Source organism: Humulus lupulus, chromosome 2 (assembly GCF_963169125.1).
Source record: "Humulus lupulus chromosome 2, drHumLupu1.1, whole genome shotgun sequence".
NCBI classification, from domain to species: Eukaryota; Viridiplantae; Streptophyta; class Magnoliopsida; order Rosales; family Cannabaceae; genus Humulus; species Humulus lupulus.
The window spans coordinates 272,983,931-272,998,935 of record NC_084794.1 but is presented as its reverse complement, the minus strand read 5'-3'; positions in this window follow the sequence as shown (position 1 = coordinate 272,998,935).

Below are 15,005 nucleotides of genomic sequence, written 5' to 3'. Positions count from 1 at the left end.
TGTGGTCATTGATTGTCCTACAGCATACAATGCTATTTTGGGTCGACCTACATTGATAGCGTTTGAAGCCATAACCTTCATCTGCCATCTCGCGCTGAAATTCCCCTCTTCCTCGGGGATATGCACGCTCGCTGCCAGGGAATGCTACAATGTTTCTATGAAGGGAAAATCAAAACCCGGGCAGGTAACGATGACCATCCACGGCGGAAATGAGGAATCTCAGGAACTTGTGTCTAGTCCTGAGATTGAAAAACCTCAGAGTGCCAAAGAGGAGAATATCATCTTAAATAATGATATCAACCCCAGAGTAGGCGAGGATAGATCCAAGCTCCAAGCCATCGAAGAGCTTGAGGAAGTAAACATCGATCCACAAGATTCCACGAAGGTGGCAAAGCTTGGGAAAAACCTATGCAGCGAAAGGAAGGTGGAGCTGATTAAGTTTCTGCAAGAGAATATAGACGTGTTCGCCTAGTCTCATGAAGACATGGTAGGGATCAGTCCAAGCGTCATCATGCACACCCTCCACTTGGATAAAAGTGTGCCTGCGAAATCCCAGAAACAAAGGTGCCTAGGAAAAACCCGAGCTGAGGCCCTAGAAGAGGAAGTAGCCCGACTTTTAAAGTGCGGCTTTATCCATGAGGGAAAGCTCCCGATCTGGGTCGTCAATCCTGTGTTGGTCCTGAAGCCCAACAGGAAATGATGGACCTGCATCGACTTCTCCGATCTAACAAAGCCTGCCCCAAAGATTTCTTCCCCTTGCCAAGGATCAACCAATTGGTAGATGACACGGTGGGGCACGAGCTCATGTCTTTTATGGATGCATATTTGGGCTATAATCAGATCGACATGAATCCAGAAGATCAGGAACACACTAGCTTCATGACCCCAACTAATGTTTATTGTTACAAGGTCATGCCCTTCGGGTTGAAGAACGTCGGAGCTACATACCAGAGGTTGGTAAATAGGATGTTTGCCAACCAGATCGGGAAGAATATGGAAGTGTATGTTGACGACATGCTGGTCAAGTCGAAAACTGTCGATAACCATGTTTCCTATCTGGAGGAATGCTTTAAGATATTGAGAGAATACAACATGAGGCTTAACCCACAAAAATGCACTTTCGGGGTCGCGTCAGGAAAATTCCTGTGTTTCATTGTCAATACCAGGGGAATAGAAGCAAACCCCGATAAGATCAGGTCGCTGCTCGAGATGCCCTCACCTTGGTCGCGAAAGGACGTTCAAAGCCTGACAGGAAGGGTGGCGGCCCTTAATCGGTTTATTTCTAAATTTACCGACAAGTGTCTGCCATTCTACAACCTGCTCCGAGGGAATAAGAAATTCGAGTGGACCGAGGAATGCGAACGTGCCTTCCTCGACCTGAAAGCACATTTAGCCGAGCAGCCTGTATTATCCAAGTCAACGGTAGGATAGCCTCTTTTCCTTTACCTAACTGTCATGGAAGATGTTGCTAGCGCCATATTAGTCTGAGAACAGGACCGATCTCAAAAGCCAGTCTATTACATCAGCAAGAGGCTTCTCGGAGCTGAATCCCGGTATCCATTGATGGAGAAGATGGATTTCTATCTCATTATAGCCTCCCAAAAGCTCAGACCGTATTTCAAGTCCCACTCAATACACGTCATAACCTATCAGCCTTTAAGGAAGGTTTTGCAAAAACCTGAAGCATCAGGACGTCTGTTGAAGTGGGCTAATGAACTCGGCCAATTTGAGATTTTGTACAAACCATGAACTGCAATAAAAAGCCAGGCTCTGGCTAATTTTGTGACAGAGTGCACAGGATTCCGAGAAGATCCTGTAGAAGATTCAGCCCAGGCCTCCTTAGCCCAGGCCTCATGGAAGGTCTTCGTAGATGGCTCATCTAATGGGAACGGCTCCGGGACTAGAATCATATTAATATCCCCAGAAGGACATCGATTCCACTTGGCATTGCGATTTGGATTCAAAACGTCCAACAGCAAAGTTGAATACGAAGCTTTACTGGCTGGGCTAAGGGTGGCCCAAGAGCTGAAGGCCAGCTCTATTCAGTGTTACAGCAATTCCCAGCTCGTGGTAAACCAAGTGTTAGGGGAATACCAAGCACGGGGAACCAAGACGGCTGCTTACTTGGCCAAGGTAAAGAAAAATTTGTCTGCATTCGAGCGCGGATCAATCGAGCAGATACCTCGGGAACAGAATGCCAACGCGGACGCCCTCGCAAAGCTCGATACCTCTAGGGAGGCAGAAACTTTGGGGCTGGTGCCGGTAGAGTTCTTGGAAAAACCAAGCATAGAAGAAGTCGGGGCAGAGGTTGAGATGATCAACGCCAGACCGACCTGGATGACCCTTATCCTCGAATATCTCACAGCAAGAAGGTTACCTGAAGAGCGAAATGATGCAAGGCGGGTACTTTACCAGGCTCCAAGGTATACGGTGATAGATGGGACATTATATCGGCGTGGACACTCTCTACCTCTCATACGGTGTGTTCTGCCAAGCAAAGCGAAGACCATTTTACAGGAAGTGCACGATGGTTTTTGCGGAGATCACGTTGGGGGGCAAAACCTGGCCCTGAAGATATTAAGGCAAGGATATTACTGGCCTACTCTGTCAAAGGACTCTAACTCCTACGTCAAAAAATGGGACAAGTGCCAGCGATTTGCCACAGTTGCCCGAGCTCCCCCGGTCGAGCTGAAGATGATCTCGTCCCCGTGGCCATTCGCGATCTAGGGATTGACTTGGTGGGTGCCCTCTCTACTGGAAAAGTAGTAGTTCATTACGCGGTGGTAGCTATCTACTACTTCACCAAGTGGGCAGAAGCAGATCCCCTGGCAATGATCACTTCAAAAAAGGTCCTCAACTTTGTGGTCAAGAGCATTATCTGCCGATTTGGGCTGCCAAAGAAGATCGTATCAGATAATGGAATGCAGTTCGATAGGGACCTCTTCACCGAATTCTGTGAGAGGCACGACATTGTTAAAAGCTTCTCCTCCATGGCTTATCCCCAGGCCAATGGGTAGGTCAAGCCTGTCAATAAGACGCTAAAGGCAAGCCTCAAGAAAAGACTGGACGAAGCTAGGGGAGTCTGGCCAAAACAGCTCCCCCAGGTACTGTGGGCATACCAGACCTCGTATCGAACGTTGACGGGTCATACTCCTTTTTCCCTGGATTTCGGGAGTGAGGCAGTCCTTCCTGTCGAAGTAAAGGTACCCTCGCATAGAGTCTAGGCATTTGACCAAGACCACAATGACGAATTGCTCTGTGCGTCCCTCGACCTGATTGACGAAAGACGAGAAGATTCATAGCTACAGCTCGCGCATTATCAACAAAAGATCACTCGTTATTTCAACTGAAAGGTCAGGAAACGCGCCTTTAGCATTGGCGACCTGGTCCTCAGAAGAGTCTTCCTAGCCAGTAAGGATCCCAAGGACGGAGTATTGGGACCGAACTGGGAAGGGCCTTACCAAATAACCGAGGTCATAAAAGAAGGAACCTACAAGTTATCTCAGATTAATGGAGAAGCAGTCCCACGAACTTAGAACGCTATCCACTTGAAGAAATATTACCGATAATATCTTTGTAAGGCTTAATCAGAAAAGCCATCTTTTGTTTATTAAGTAATGAGAATTCAATCTTTTTACATTACTGTATATATTTGTGGATGTAACGTCAAGTAACCATGAAAGACCCTTTCCTAATTACTTGGGGGGCATATGTCCTGGATATAACCAGGTTGTCCTAGAAACTTAGAAGTTAGTTCAAATTGGTTGATCGATGTTTTTCTTAAAAAACATGAGATATCGATAAAGGATTAACGCAAACTAAGTTGTATCCTGGATATAACCAGGCCATCCTAAAACTTAGAAGTTAGTTCAAATTGGTTGATCGATGTTTTTCTTAAAAAGCACGAGATATCGATAAAGGATTCACACGAACTAAGTTTTCAAATTAATGTCCTGGACACAACCAGGTCCTAAAACTTAGAAGTTAGTTCAAATTGGTTGATCGATGTTTTTCTTAAAAAGCACGAGATATCGATAAAGGATTAACACGAACTAAGTTGTCAAATTAATGTCCTGGACACAACCAGGTCCTAAAACTTAGAAGTTATTTCAAATTGGTTAATCGATGTTTTTCTTAAAAAACACGGGATATCGATAAAGGATTAACATGAACTAAGTTTTTAAATTAATGTCCTGGATACAACCTGAACTTAAGTCTTAGAAGTTGGTTCAAGTTGATTAACATGTTTTTTCCTAGAAAAGCATAAGATGTCAATCCCAACACCAACAGAAACTAAGTTATCACCAAATGCATAGAAGAGAAGTAACCGTAAGGTCGGGGCAAAAATATGTAAATAAATTGAAATAAAGGTTGGGATACAAATTTTTTTAGGATAAAAACCTCATAATATAAAGTTACAAATAAAAGAAAAAAAATGATAAAAGGAAAGGAGAAAAATCCTTAGCCCCGCAAGGCCGCTCTGATGAAGTCACCCCTCGCCATCCTGCTCAGTGGCAGTCGACGTCTCCCCAGTCTCGGAGGGCGCCTCTTGTTGAAGGCGAGCCTTAAACTTCTCCGAAGAGGACCCCCATACGTCCGGCCCCAGGATGGAGAAGTCACGATCCGGGTTGAAGACCCAGCAGTGGTACAGCATGGCCTCCATGGAGGAGTTGGAAGCTGTCCTCTCTGCCGCCAGAGCAGCCTTGGCTTCCTCAACCTCAACCTTTGCAACATCTAGGGTGGCCCGGGCAGCCTTGGCCTCCTTGAGCTTGATCTTCGCAACGTCTAGGGCGACCCTGGTGGCCTCGGCCTCCTGCAGCTTGGTCTGAGATGCCTCCAGCTCGGTCTACGCAGCAACCGAAGCGGCCTGCACGACCCTCTCATTTTCTCGGGCAGTGGCCAGGGTCGCCTTGGCATCTCGCTCCTCTTGTTGAGCAGTCGCAAGGGTGACCTGAACAGCCTAGTGCTCGCCCTTGATCTCCTCGATCCTGGCCCTGGACTGAGATATGCTCCGGTGGAGGGCAAAAGTCGCCTGCAAGACCAAAAGATAATAAGGCAAGTGCCTTAGGAAAAAAAAACAAACAGGAAGAACTAGTGGCAAAGCCAACTTACCGTGAGGGTCATCCCCAATGAAGACTCCATCATGTTCTCGGGGCTCCTTGTCTCGATCTCTCGCAAATCCCTCGAGGTGGCGTTGTAGCAGTGGTCCACCATGTAGGTTACGGTTTCATAGATCGTCCCCCTAAAGACCTCGGGGACTTTCTCCAAGGCCTGGGGGTTGACCGGGACGCGCACACCGGGGGTCGAAGTTGATAAGGTCCCAGTGGGTGCCTCCTGTTCCCGAATAGAGATAGGAGGTAGCGGGGGAGGTGGAGCCATCTTCTCCACTGCAGGAGGGGGTGGAGGCACTTTCTCAAGGGCGGCAGGGCCTTGGCTTTTCCCCTTGGTAGGTGACTTGGAGGTAGTCCCGACAGCTTTCTTCGCCATCCGGAGCCTCTTCACCATGGGCCTGGAAGACCCGGAGGAAGGGTTTCCTCCCTGGAACATAGATCAAAGATCATTGCCTCCGGGCTGCGGCACATCCTCGTCTGAAACAAAGGCAGCAAAGCATTAGTATGCATGTAAAAACATTTATGTGCAAAACCAAAAAAAAAGGCAAAGCCTAAGTATGTATTGAAAAGGGCCCTACCCTCCGATCTATAGGAGGAATCTATTGTCACGACCTCCAGCCCCAGAGATTCTATGGGGGAGTCTAAGATAATGACTTCACGAGTTAGAGGAGGCTTTGGGTCCGGATCAGCCTCGGGACTGGACTCTTCTACATACTGCCTAAGACCCAGAGCTACTACGCCCTCCACGAGGGAGGGCCACGATCTAAGATTGGTCTCGTACTCCTCAAAGAAGGCCGACCTAAAGGCCAGGGTATTATCTACTACTACCGTCCCCCTAGGGCGGCTCATGTCATAACACAGCACGAGCTGGTCAACACATTGGAGTAGGATGATGTCACGGTCTGGGTCGTTTTGGTGGCGGTGAACGGGTTGGCTGTGGTTAAACCTAGCAAGCCTTAGGTCTGCAGTGGCCCTGTCTAAGTCCCTAAATAAATAAGGGTTACCTTGGCCAGAGGGGCCGGCTGCTGCCCCAGACCGGGTCCTTTCTGCATTGACTTCCGAGGCAACCTTCAGAGCCTGCTTCCAGCATACGAGCGGCACCTCATCCTCCTCGTCCTCATCCTCATCTGCGACCTTCTCCTCGGGGATGGGTGCCATCTCCCGAGCAGTGGGGATGGTCCGCGGTCTCCTCAAGGCCAGAGTCTGGCCCGGGGAAATTAACTTACGCGCCAGCATCGTCTTGTCAGACACGATCTTACGGTAATCTTTTTCACTTGGGGGGAGCCCCGCCAAGGTTTCATATTGACCCCCAAGGGTCACTGACATGGCCGTCCTCGCAAAAATAGCTGCATGATAGTTTCTAAGTCAGGAATGAATAAAAAGAGGCTAATCAGCAACCAACTTACGAGCTGAAGATAGAAGGAACTTACGAGTACGGTTGAAGTAATGGTATTCGCAGTTGCGAAACCCCTTTGACATGAAGAATTGATCCTTGAAGTCATTGGGGTGGCTGGGCAGCTCGATGACCGCAGCCAAATTTGGAAAACGGGTCAGGTAGTAGAACCAGTCACCTCGCCCCCATTGCTTCGAGCTGGCTTTGAGGAAAAAGAAGTAAAGGATGTCCGCTGGCGTGGTGACCTCCCATTCCTGCTTCAGGAATAAATACTTCAACCCCGCTAATAGACAGTAGGAGTTAGGAGGAGCTGGAAGGGGCCAGTTTCACGTAATTTAAAAAATCCACGAAGTATTGGTCCAGTGGGAGGAAGGCCCCAGCCTTGAGATGCTCATCGCTTCAGGCGGCATATTCCTAGTCGAGCGGCGTGCAGCTCCACTCGCCCTCAAGGGGAGGTCGGGCGTCCAGGGCGCCCCTCCCTATCTCAATATTATGGGAAAGCATAATTTTGTTAACTTTCCCTTGGGTGGTGACCTTCGAGGCGATCCTCTCAGCCTCGAAGAAGGCTTCGGGCCCCACCTTGACCTCCTTCTCCACGGTTGGACCAAAGTTGGAGATCGGGGAGTCTGTGGCCACCTCTTTCCCCTTACTGGTCTGCTGGGAAGACGAGCTGCCAGCACTCTTCATGGATGTGCTCTTCTTGGGTCCCATCTGGTCGCCTAACGAACAAAGAAGAAAGTTTAGAAAAGTCGACCTAAGCATAAGAAAGAATCTAGTGCGAAGGGTTTCCTTTACACGGGCATAGGTAATCTCAGCCCACGGCGAGTAAGACCACGCGGTTCTATGAACACGCGCCTGTGCTCCCAACAGATCCCCGATTACTCAGAATCTGTGTGTCAAGAGGGTCATGATAAAAGTTTGCCTTGGAAGGAAAGTTTCGAAAGGCAAAATCGCCTGTGAAGCATGTCCCCTAAGCTACCCGGTTTCTGCACCCTAGAAACTTGTTTTTCCAAACAGGCATAAAAATTTTACCCAGAAAATCACCCCAGAGTTGTATCCTATGAGTCATGCTCCTAAGCAGTTTTTCCTATGGTCGATACCCCTAGGATAAAAACCTACGCATAAAATACCAACAAAGAAAAACAAAATACAAATAACCTACTGCACGCAACTAAAGAGAAAGTTTACCTAAGCAAGAGAAAGGGAAAACCTTTAAAGCATGCAACAAGCGGAGGACTTATAGAAATTTTTTGCTGTGTAAAGGTTGAAAGGAGCATCTAGGTTGAAATCCTACTTGAATCACTGGTACCGGAATCACGAAAGAGCCCTCGTGTCTGAACCTGAGGAACGTTGGGAATAGTAACCGGAAGGAAGAAAGGGTTTTGAGACCAAGAAGAAAGAAGAAGATGAGAAAAAATTTCAAATAAAAGGGTGGCCAGCCTTATATATACGTAAAGGGCCAAAGGATGAGGGTCGTTCGATTGTCTTGATGTGGGATATGAGGATCACTACTCAAAAGACGAAACGACGGTCGAAGATAGGTTAGGCCATTTAATTGGATTCTTGGAAGACGAACCATCACCAACCACGATGCTCCACGTATCTGATACCAGCGTAATGGGAAAGATATGAAGAGTCCACAAAGAAGCCTAAAAGCCCCCACTGTGGCCCCAGGTGGCGTCATGTGCCACGAACAGGGGCTTGGGTGGCAAACGTACGCCTTAAATATCCACGGGTTATTAGCGAGCTAGGAAAGGGCATAATTCTATCAGCCATGTGGATGCCACCTACCCGGAGCTCCTATTACTAGGCTCTACCTCTTTAGCTCAAGGTAACCAAAGGTTTAGTGAGATTGCTAAGGGATCGGATTAGCAGCGTGGACACCACGGGCTGAGACTATATCAAGCTCGGGATACGAGCTTGAGGTGACACCTCCGACCTTTTATAAAGTCAACCACGCAATGTAAACGTGCATATATATTAGACATCATGTGTCTACTCCATTCCTGAATTCTCTGACACGCAACATAAACGTGCGTGTTCAGACACCCCACGACTGGGTTGGGCCATGCAGCCCATTATCCCCCTTACCTATTGATTAGACCACACTTCATTGTCAGGTTTTAGGAATTAATCATGAATGTCACAGAAGTGACATGATGGGCAAAAAGGTCATGGGATGACCTCCTTTGCCAACCCCCAGGTGCCCTCTCCCTATAAATATGGAGAGCCTGGGAGTTGCAAAGGGTTGGCTTCGAATTTGTAAAGAAATTCCCTGTAAGGAATATCATAGATATATCAATAATATTGGCTGGTGGACTAGAAGGATTTTAACCTTTGAACCACCTAAAAAAGTATCCGAGTTATAATTTTCCTTTGAGATCATTCATCTATTATGGTTCATCATTTAGCACTAATCCCTCTCCTTATTCATATAATTATCTGTTGCCAAAGAACCGCGTGAACAGACTCCAAGGGTTTAGCAGCACTAACAACCACAAACTCGGGCACATAAGTCAACGGCACTGTCAAGATTGACAGGAAGAGGTCTCCTATGGGAGCTTGGACTCGCCTTGCTTGGGAAACAGGTGGAGGAACGACCTCGGAAGGCGTCGTGGACTCAGCGGCATGGCTTGGTTCAACCTTAGAAGGCATTGTGGGCTCAGCAGCAGGTTTGGGGTCTAATGGCTCCTAGGCCAAGGGGACCACCTCACTCTTCTTGGATATCTTGGAGGGATTACCTCCCTTCTATGACCTTCTTTGGATTTTGTTCGCCCTTGAGGCCACAAGCTTGTTGATGACATTGTCCATGTCTAAATCCAAGTCACCTGAGAAACAGAAGATTTTTTGTAAGCAATAAAAAAAGGTTATTCTAAGAAAAAAGATTCCAAGATAAAAGAAACCTAACTGGTACTTTCGGCCGAGCTTGTGCTCGGTGACCAATAAATCCCCTGCCTTCTGATGACTCTAAGGGAGTCCCCTCTCTATAAGTGGGGGATAGTCTCAAAAGGTCCCTATATACGTTGGTCCAATACTATGCAACTATCCCATCCCAGCCCTCATTTAAACTATACCTGGTCCAGTATTTTCCTAGCCAGCTATCGAACCTACGGACTCTAAGGTCAAACCTCAACAATGTTAAGAAGTTATCCCTAGGGTCCTCGAACATGATCATTATGTCAGGCTTGTGCTTAAGTAATGACGGAGACCATATGAAGTGATCCAACACTACTTTACCTTTATCCACCAAGCTCGTTGAGGCCTCGTCGTGGGCTTCATTGCTCGAGACTGGTCGCTCATGTAGATGGGAGGCAGTGCCACGGGATTATGAACCCGAAGGCTTCCTCCTGTGGGGAAGTTTAGTGGTGGGGATTGGCACATCTTCCCACCTCGAGTATTTTTGAATCCCCAAATCATCTGTGGACTTGCCTTCGCCTAAAAGGCCACAAGCTCATAGCTTGTCTTCATGGAGGAAATAGGTGATGGACCTTTAACCACAAGGGAGCTAGAGAATGGCTGCCCTATGTTCCTTCATGGCCTTTGTTGGAGTAGGCCGGCGATAGGTGGCTGCAGATAATAATGGATTAAATTTTCTGAGCTCAACTGTTCAAAGAAAAATAGAAAAGATGTGTTGACTTACGAATGTGTTGGAAGGAGTAGAATTGGGAAGGAGCGAGCCCATCCGTCCATAAGAATATCGTCTTGAAATTTGGAGGATGGTTTGTGATGTCCTTGAACAACTACTTCTCCTTCGGGTAGCTCGATAGGTAGTAGAACCCATCTCCTCCGTGAGATTGAGAAGGATTGCTCTTGAGGAAAAAGAGATACAATATCTCTTGTGTTGAAGGCCCGTCCTACTTTATTTCATGGTACAGGAACCATTGGGCTGACAAAACTCTGAAAGAGTTGGTCTGGATTTGGAAGGGGGTGAGGCCAACATAATCCAAATTTTTTTTGAAGTTGCTCTTCAAGGGCAGTATGGCCCAAGCCCACATATGCCTGCGGTTCCAGGCGGCGAGTTTGACCTTACAATCGGGATTGTCATCTCCCAGGGCATAGCAACTTCTTTCATTGGATGTTGTCAGATGGCACATCAGCGTACTAGAAAGCTTAAGGCCATGGTAGGCCAGGAGCTCAGAGATATGGCCGATGGAAGTAACTGAGCTCGGGTAGTGCTCAGCCTCGAAAAACTAATCCTTAGAGGTAAGGACTGAGAGAGCCTGGGAGGTTGTTGGACATGTTGAAATATCCTCCATTAGAGTGAATGACAGCTCACCAGGTGGAAAGGCTATGGTGACTTTCAGACTAGGATCTAATGGAATATGTCTGATCTCGGGATCCAAGTCGGGATAGACTGCAACTTGGAGTCTCTTCCTTTTTCTTTCCTCGACCTCATCGATTTGGCATCGGAAGTGAGCTCGTATGTCTTCTTGTTTGCACCGTTCTTCATGCTCACAAATTAGTCGTTGATTTCGTGTGAATGGCGATTCGGTACTGGGAGTTGATGAATTGTAAGAGATGGCAAGCTAGGGCCCCCACCAATTCTCTGAAGCCTGCGACATCTAACAAGAAAGAAAAAGGTGAGGGCCCATAATTTTAAAGAATGGAAAATTTTATATATAACTCGAGTTTGCAAGCTCCAGATAACAACATTGTCTCAATCAAGACTGAAGGCTCGAAGTGGTGAGATTGACTCGGATGTCTATCCCGAGCTATTGTAAAGTTTGGGCATCGAGAGTCCACCCACGCGAGAGTGGGATGGATACTATCCATTTAAAACAAAAGAGAATCCCAGATTTCCAGGGGAATGGAAGTTACCCAAAAAGGCTATGTTTTTCAGGGTTCATGCGTTAAAATCCCAATCCAAAACCCTATTTCTTATGCCACACGAAACTTACGACTGAAAATACTCCATAACTAGAAAAAATAATTTTTACATGTTTCTACCCAAAAAAATTTGTGGTCTGACCTATGATTCTAATCACCCAAATTTATCCAAATAAAAAAATTTCTTAATACAAAGAAAAGCCTTAAAAATCTAGCAGAAACTAGAGAACTATTCTCACAAATAGATGAAACACGTTATATATATGTGTATACCAGAGGAAGATAAGAGAACTTACGCAAATTGGATTGTGGGTATAAAGAGATTGCTGATTGAAGGAGCGGTTGCAGGAACGATCTCACAGAACTAAAGGAGGAAAGGGAGCTCTGTCTTTTGGGCTTAGGGAACATGCAAAGGAAACCTTGGTTTTTTATTCTCTCTCTCTAGTTCTTGCTTTCTGAGGAGTAAAAATGAGAATGATGAAGGTTGAAAGGGTCTGGGCCATTTATATTGATTAAAAGAGGGTCCAAGGGATCATATTTAATTATAGAATTTGGCGGCAAAAAGATCCTAGGAAAGGACTGTATAGGAATAGAGAGTACTTGAGTTATCCTGGTGTGCAATGCCCAAGTGATGCACGTCCACACTCGAGTGTGGTAGGCGGCGCATTTTTTTGAAAAGTAGAGTTCAAAAGTTTCCTTCTCATAGGATTAGAACCAACACTTTTGAGGGGGCAAAATGTTACACTCAAATTTCGAAACAGTCATAAATGAGCCTCGAAATGTAGGCTCGTGAAGTGTAAGCTTGAAAATGAAAAACAATGGCTGGACAATTGTACAAATTTGCATGATTCCTGAGTTGTTCTTGTTGGTGATCGAGCACAAGTTTAAAAGGCTCGAGCTTAAGCATCAAGCTCGAATGAACGAATCTTCTCTGAAGCATATGGGTGTTCTTCGAGCCTTAGTTGCAAGCTCGAAGATATTGGTCTCCAAAGATTGAGCTCGATGAAATTACTGGTTAAGGAGGAGGCTGACTAGAATAACGAGCTCAAAGTATTGGTTGATCTCAAAATAACATTAGCCTTGCATTCGAGGTTAGCAACGTGTTTTGCACACGACAACTGTTAGGAGATCCCTATTCCTAATGGATTTGTTGTTGTATGGTATTAAATCCCAATTATCATGGGATATTAAGCATTTAATGCATTAATTTACATTTATTTCAAATTTGTATAATTGATTGTACTTCCCAAAATAAGGGGAAGATATTCTGTCAACCAGGTTTATAAATAGTCTGGGAAATTTCATTTGTACTCACGCATAATATTGTACTAAGAATACTTTGTTGAATTGCTCTGAAAAAGCTTTGAGAGAGTATTACAAATCAATAATATTGACTCGTGGACTAGGCAGATTTTAACTGCTGAACCACGTAAAAATCCTACTGTTCTTTTCTTATTTTCTAAATCATTATTTAGTGCTCATCATATTTAAATTGACGAAAAATGGTGTTAACAAATATATTGTCTTTAATATTAATTAAATAAACAAATGAAAAAATTAGGGATAATTAACTTTCCATTTGACGGAAAAGAGCAAGCGGACCTGTGAAAGTCACATCTTTGACTAATATAACAGGCTTCTGATAATGGTGTGGTCAACACACTCACTGTACATTGAGTGTGGTACCATACACAGGGATTTCCTTTCTCTAAGATTTGAATTTTGAATTTCAAAAAATTTGTTTATTTAATTATATATATAATTATTCTTTGTTAAATATGATTTAAATTAAATAGGTTATAACTGATCAGTATTATTTTAAATAAAATAAAGATTAATTAAATTAGTTAATTATCTTTATAAACTTGAAAAGAAGCGATACTTTTCAAGAATAACAAGAAAGTGGTTTTCATTGACTATCAGACTCTCTCTGAAAAAGAAATCGATAGTTTTTCTAAACTTTAGAAAACTATTCAATACATATTCTCTCAATCAAACCTCTCTAGATCTCATGTGTTGAGTACATCTAGAGAGTCCTAAATCAACCTTTTGAATCCTATGTGCCCACACACGTCCTTGTGTGTTTGAGGATTGGTCTAGACGATCAAGGTGTGAGATTTCAAAATCTGGATTGGATGATCGTTGATTTATACAAACGATTCGTGGATACTTGATAGGCTTCAAGTTGTAATATCTAATCTATTTGTATGTGATTTAATATATCTATATATGAATATCCTGGCTGGTATTAATAAAATTTTAAAAACCCAACTTCGTTGCGTATCTCTGATTCACACATTTAACACCAACATAATGTTCCCTATTCTAATGCAGGTTGTTATATCATGTACTTAATGGTTTGTACCAGACCTGATTTAGCTCATGCTATGAGTATACATAGTAAGTACATGGCTAACCCCGGGATAGAGCATTGGCAAGCTATGAAGTGGACTTTCAGATATCTAGTGGGTACTGCAAAGGATGATTTGACTTACAAAAGAGTCAAACTAAAACTTAGAAGGCTACAATGATGAAGATTATGTTAGGGACAGATATAGCGAAGATTAACCTCTGCTTATTTCTGTATGATTGGAGGCAGTTTTGTAAGCTAAAAGGTTCAACCACAGCCAGTGGTGGCCTTATCTACTACATAATATGAATATATAGTAGTAACTGAGTTAGTTAAGGAGGCTATACGGTTGTAGGGTTTACTAGAAGAAGTAACATAGCAGAAAAAGACTCATATTGTCTACTCAGATAGTTAGAGTTGTATTCACTTAGGCAAAAATTTTGTCTTTCATGACAAGACTAAGCACGTGGAGATAAAATACCATTTTATTAGAGATGAGGTGACTCAAGAATGTGTCACAATACAAAAATTCCCCACTGAAGAAAATCTAGCAGATATGGGGACTAAAATTGTCACCCTACACAAATTCAAGTTATGCATGAATTTGTTAGGGATGGACAATGGAGGCTAACATATAATCTATCGAGCTAAGACCCTCAGAAGGAGTTGCACTATCAAGCAGCCCATGTGGAGATTTAGGTGGAAATTGTTGAAGTAAATCACCACATGAGTTGCACATTAAAAAAAATATCATCATAATAGAATTTAGTTACAACTACAATTAGTTATGACAGCTCAGCTCCTAACAAATTACTCTAATACTCAACAGAATACAACTACTCAAACATGGATAGATATATAAGCTTAGAATTATTACTTGTGTCAAATATAGAAAAAATTTGAACTTTAGTTTTGCTAGAGATTTTTTATAATGAGAGAGATTCCAGAGAGAGTAGAGTTCATGGTTCCTCGTAAATTTTTTATACTCAGAAAGAAAAAGAAAAAGAGTTAGAAGTGATAAAGAGGGAAAAGAAAAATAAGAAGAAAGTGAGAGAATTAAAAGAGAGAAGAGCAGAGAGAGAGGATTACCAGTTGTTTTTTATGTCTTGGAATCCTTCATTGTTGTTGTAATTGTTCCATGATTAGTGCAGATCTAAGCAATCCTCTTAGGCGATTTCAAAGAGGACGTAGCCCTTAAATTGGGGTGAACCTATATAAATCCTGTGTTTGATTCTCTCTTAATCTCTATCTTTGATTGTGTTTTTCTTCTTTGTTTTTGTATATGGGTTTTTTGTTGGTGTAGGTTAGATTAGTAAAATCCCTA